Here is a 6,000-nt window from a genome sequence, read left to right on the forward strand (position 1 = left end):
AGGTGACAAGAGGGCTGGGAAACAGGTGGACAACATCAGGTAATCACCGGAACGGGAAAACACAGGACGTAAAAATAAAGACAAGACATCACAGAGAACCAGACTTCACAATAAAACAGGAAACAGAACATGTACAAGACCAGACCAAGAATAACACTGTACCATAATCCCAAGACACCAAACCACAACAAGCAGTCCCTGTGGAACACACTTTCAATAACCATCTTGGAAACGAGTTCTAATTTTAGAGAATCCTGAAGCCAGTTCCGTGAAATTTCTTATTTCTAATGTCCAACTGATGCGTGGTCTAAGTCTCAAGTGTGTCGGTGAGCGTGTCTGGCATGTTGTATTAGTCATATTTAGCAGCAAAGAACCTAAACTGAAAATAGTCAGCTTTTTATGGACTACGTAAGAACATATTGTGACATAAGTATCTTAATTACATTGTAGGCCTCTGATGATTCCCACCCCATAGTGTCCATGCTGATTTAAACACTCCATCCGAATTATTTACAGCTTCTTTCCGAACCCAGAGAACGGGAACGTTCTGTACTGATAATCTTCCCCACTGTCTTTGTCCTCATCACAGGAAAACAAATCAAAATGAAAAATGTGTCCTCTTCCCGCCCCCTGCACTGGACTGTGTGGATAATAAAGATTTAACAGTTGAAGTTTTGGGGGGGGGGGGGTTCTGTGTGGCAGCAGTGGTGGCGGCAGTACACCTCCAGTCCAAACAAAGCTCTCTGGGTATGTAGCACTGAGGAACCGTCTCCAGGAATAGCCTGATTCTGGCATGGCTCAAAGCCTTATAAAGCCAGGTACTGAGTCCGGATGCCAGGGATGGAGCTGTCTCGGGGCTCGGACGCCAGAGAGGAGCTGAGATACTGCAGGGTTTCTTTAGTCCTTACAGCCAAGACGTGTTTCCCTCCCTCTACCCTCCAACACTTTGGCAGGAAGCTCTGTGATAGATCAGGACTCATTCGGGACTTCTCGCACACAGACAATGAGCTTCATGTCTTTTGTTGCACTGCAGAGCAGAGATATTCAACAGAGTTAGGGCGTGGGGGGGGGGGGAAGAATGTTTAGGAAGTTTTTCAAAAATTTGCATATGTCTGGAAATATACATTAAATAAATCTTCCAATTTGTGGCCAGGTTGCTTCATTTATTACCATATGTGGCATTTTCTTTTTCTAATGTTCCACCAAAACAACGTCCTTCCTGAGACTATTGCAGGTTAGCTGGAGGTTAGCGCTGTGGAGATGGAACTCTACTCTACATCGCTCCAAAATCTCTCATTGGCGTTCAGCTGGGTTGATTGTGAAGCCCATAGTAGTTTAAGAGTGCTTTTATTATTAATTGCTATAAGCCTAAAAATAATGAGATCCATAGATACTAAGTGTGTGAATGTTTGGGTGTTTTTTTTAGTGCTAGAGAGATTTTGGACAGACAGAGGGCTGTTGGGAATGTCAAGTGATGTGGTTTCAGAAACACGGCCCTTAACCTCTGCAGCATCCGAGGCTGCATAGCTGTGTTTATTTTCACTCTTTTTAATTACAGCAGATAGCCCCATCTTTCCCGTTTTGATGTCAATGAAAACATTTCTTCCCAGAGTAAATTTTCTTATCTACGTGAGAACTTTCTCTCTCATTTCCTGGCGTCAGTCCACAACTGCTCTCCTTACCTGGAGCCGGAAAAGGAGGCTGACGGAGACACAAGGTCGAGAGGCCTCAACGTGGTGTGATGGTCGATACAATGTGTGCAAGGTGATCTCTAATAATGTGGGAGCAGGATGTTTAGAGGGCAGCCGGGCTTCCTGCTCTACAGATGTGTGATCACCACCTCTCCCACTTCCTGGCTGGGTGTAAATCACCTTCTGAAGGTCCTCACAGGTCTAACAATGTAATAATGTCTGACTCTGACTTCTTTCATTTAGACTTGCATGAAGTCAGAAAATAACATGACAAAACTATACGTACAGGCTGTTCTCATGAACCATTCGTCCATACAGTGAAGCTACAGAAACACTGAGAGCCGTAAGCGTTCCACCTTTTTTTTGTGGTGTATGCACCACAACAACTGCGGCTGTATAGGAATGCTGTGAGCCGTGTAAGGAGGGGGTCACAGTGGATGGGTGGTGGATCATAAAACACAGGGCTTTCAGGCCGGGGAGTTCATTCCTGGGTAAAACAAAGGACTTTTACCCAGGAAATGTGTGTTACTTCCCATCTTTTTTTTTAAACTTAACTTTTTTTGTTGTTGCCTAAACTTAACTGTCATCGACCGCATGAAGCCCACTTTTTGTTGCCTGAACTTAACCATAGTGTTGCAGCTTGCGGTGACCCCTTTTCTCGGGTTAATCAACTACAGACTGCCGCTGATACTACGAAGCTCTGTAGCCTGCGTCATGGAGGTCTAGGGTGGCTAAACACAGCTAGCTTGCAACTGCTGCTCGGCTAGCAACTGCCAACGGGCTAGCAACTACCGCTCGGCCAACAACGGCTGCTAGGTTAGCAACTGTTGCTGGGCTAGCAACTGCCACTTTTAATCGGAGTCACGTGAACAGCCGGTGGCCAAGTTCCAAGGGATATCATATGCATTGGTGTGCATACATTTTCGTACTATATCACATGGACCCGTTCATGAGAACACGTTGGTACATAACATAATGCAACATCACAAGATTTGTCACATTTTCCTCTCATCTTTACATTTTCTCACTTTAAAACCAAACACAAGCTCACAGTAGTATTACTCTTGACTTACTGTAGTAATATATCTACCAGTTTGCACTAACAGGTAGCTTTGACTCCATATGGATCTCTCCTGTAAGATCCTAAGCTGTGGGAGGAGAGGAAACTATGTTTGTGGTCTGATTTTGCATTTTAAATGTTTTCCTGTGCTAGGAAGATGATAAAGAGTGCCAGAACTTACATGAAGCTGCAGTCTGTTAATTACACATTCCCAACATTCATTCTTCCACACATCCTTCCAGGAAACTGTTCTCCAAATAAAGCCGGCAGCATAAGTCATTTTTAGCAAATCAAACAAATCGTGTTCAAGTGACAAAGCGCTGTGAGACTCTTGTCCGTCTGGACCAAAGGAGGAAACAGTGTGACAGCGTTAACGAGCCAGAAAACAGAGTGTAGTGGTGTCAGTTCAGAAATACATATTATATCTCACGATCGGTATTTACCTTCCGCCCAGCAGAACTTTTGAATTGTCATGGTGGGAAAAGCACAGGTGTTACTAATAGCACTAGCGATGGCTCTGGTCTAGTCAAGTGCTCCAGTGAGAAGGACCTGAAGTCCAAGCAGCTACATGGAATTCAGCCATCATTCCTTTTTCACACCTGTGCTTTTCCTGCTGTGGCCAACAGTGACCCGTAAGGTACTGACACATGATGTCGTCCTGCTGATAAGGGTGTCAGACAAAAGGACGCTTCTAAAAGTTGCTCTGGAGGGCAATAACATTATGTCGTTTTTGTCATTTAGTTTAGAGCATTTGTTCAATGCATGATGTCAAATGTTGCAACCTTACTGTAATTGAAAAATCTTTAACAATAGAAAGTAAGGCATAGCATCTGCATGGTGGGAAGAAAAACAGGATAAAATGGTGCAAACCTAATATGCTAAATGTTTTAGATTCAGGTTTAAGCTTTTACAGAGACGCAAAGAGAAACAAATGGATCACTTCAACTGGCAACACAGAGAGATAATTGCAGTCCTGCTTCAGAAACATGGCCCGTAGTTACCTATTGTTTCAGGTATTCTAATTATTATTATTTTACATTTCCATGCAAAATGGAGCCTTAGATTCTGTTTGGAGGACTCTTTCTTCATTGCCTCTCTGTTCTACAACTGTTCTTTGTACAGTGACAGATTTTATCATATCTCTAGTGTCAAAATAAGTTACATATACTGCATACTGTGACTGTACATGTGTCATTTTAACAACCACAGCCCAGCATGTTGAGCAGATGGTTGTCCATTTTACTTTTTCGGACAGTTGTTTGTCATCCTCCCAGTATTTAAGGTTTATCTGTCTATAGCAGCTTTCCTTTGGAACTAAACTGTGGCGAGGAGGGTGTAAATTATGTCAATATGTATGTTTTCATTAGCTTTTAATGATTGTGTAAATGTAGTGATTGTGCTGTCAAATCTAATCGGTGCAAATCTACCTGTGGCTAAAACAAGCGTGAAACCATCTTGTAACACACTCCAGGTTTCAGCCTCTAATAGAAACACCATCTCGCGTCATGAACACCGGCTGGCTGCTGTCGAAGGTGTAAAACTTCACACACTGTGTTAGGGTGAACTCCACAGTGAATAGGAGAGCAGAAAGCGAGAGGGCAGGAGGAGATAGGGGGAGGGAGCCATTCATCCGTGTCCGACATAATGTAATTACGCCACTGCCACAGACAGAAATACGTTGTTTAAATGGCCTTTTAATAGCACAGAGGGCTAATTAGTGATTTCTAATCACTCGTGGCGGCAGCGGGTGTATTTCCGTTCGTTAATCTGATCTCATTAGCGGGTCTCCGTCCGTAGTTGTGATTTATATTGATCGTCGAGACTCTCGGCTGGAATGCTGGAAGTTAATTAAGTGATAAACGAGGAAACAAATTAGTGAGTTCTGAATGTGTGGGTAGTTGCTCCTGTGAGGACTATAACCTGCAGGATGCTCATGTAGCAGTTCCTGCAGCTTGTTTATTTAACCCACACCATGCTCCTTGATTGCATTAGTATAAGAGATCTTAGGCCGGGGGGGTCCTTCACAGTCACTGCAGAGGCGCCTTCAAATTGTTGCTGACTCTTTACATTTTTTTTCAAAAATGAAAATGTCTTAACATGAATCCAACATATTATTAGCAAAGATAAATTCCCAATGGGGATAGGCCTACTGTCCTAAAGGTGAGATAGTCATCCACATATACAGTAGACCCTAAGGATTTACTGAGCCACATGAATGTCTAACATTAAAATAGGATTCATAAAACAATGCCAACAACTATTATTTCATCAAAATATCAGGCCCCTAACAATCATAAACAGTTAAAGAAATGGACTGACATGTCCCGTTGCTCTGGACGGAGACCAGTGAAGGACATTAAAAGCTCTTCTCCGGAGAGCGTAGGTTAATATTAGGAGATAACATAGGCACAGGCTAATTACTGCTAACTAACATGCTAGTTAACATTAGTAAGTAATCCTAAACAGCTGATGGAAGTCTAAACTATCTCTAAGCTTAACCTGTACTATAAGATAATTCCTTCTGCTACAGAAACTTGTGTGGTTATGACACAATCGTTAGCCTATTTTTACAAAAACGTCGACTACGGAGCCTTAACGTGGGCCACAAGGTATTGGAGCCATTTATACATTATTGTGTTTCTTTAGAAATAACCAAGTTGGTTCACTGCTGACTACAAGTTAGCATCAAACACAACAAAGTTGAATGGTATTTTGAGCTAACTTCCTTGTTTTGCTTGATCACATGTTGCTGAACTAACCAATCAGACGCTGGCATAACTTAGATTCAGGTAAATGTGAAAAAGACCTAGAGGTACAGTAGATTCTTAACTGCTGATGGAATTAATTAAACATGTACGTACATATGTAAGTACCAACTGTTTAAACACAAATATATAAATGGTTAACTATACAAACACTGAAAATATTTTTTTAGTAAATGTACTCAAATATATGCAAGAATTAATTAAATTCTTCTTGAGCATAAACATGAATGACACAAATAGTCGATTTATACATGATATAAACAGCACCATTTAGTTAGAACATTTTGACAGACAGGAGTGAACATTATTATAAATATATTTTTCCTCATGTAATGATTATCTCCTCAACCATATGCTCATTAAGACATTATGACTTTGCAAACAGAGAACAGACTGTAAAGAGGGAACTTTTACCTCTTTTTTGAATTTTTTTTTGACGGATATGTACCTTTTCCATTCAATTCATTTCTATCTGTTTAACCAG

Source organism: Etheostoma cragini, chromosome 20 (assembly GCF_013103735.1).
Source record: "Etheostoma cragini isolate CJK2018 chromosome 20, CSU_Ecrag_1.0, whole genome shotgun sequence".
In the NCBI taxonomy this organism is placed as follows: Eukaryota; Metazoa; Chordata; class Actinopteri; order Perciformes; family Percidae; genus Etheostoma; species Etheostoma cragini.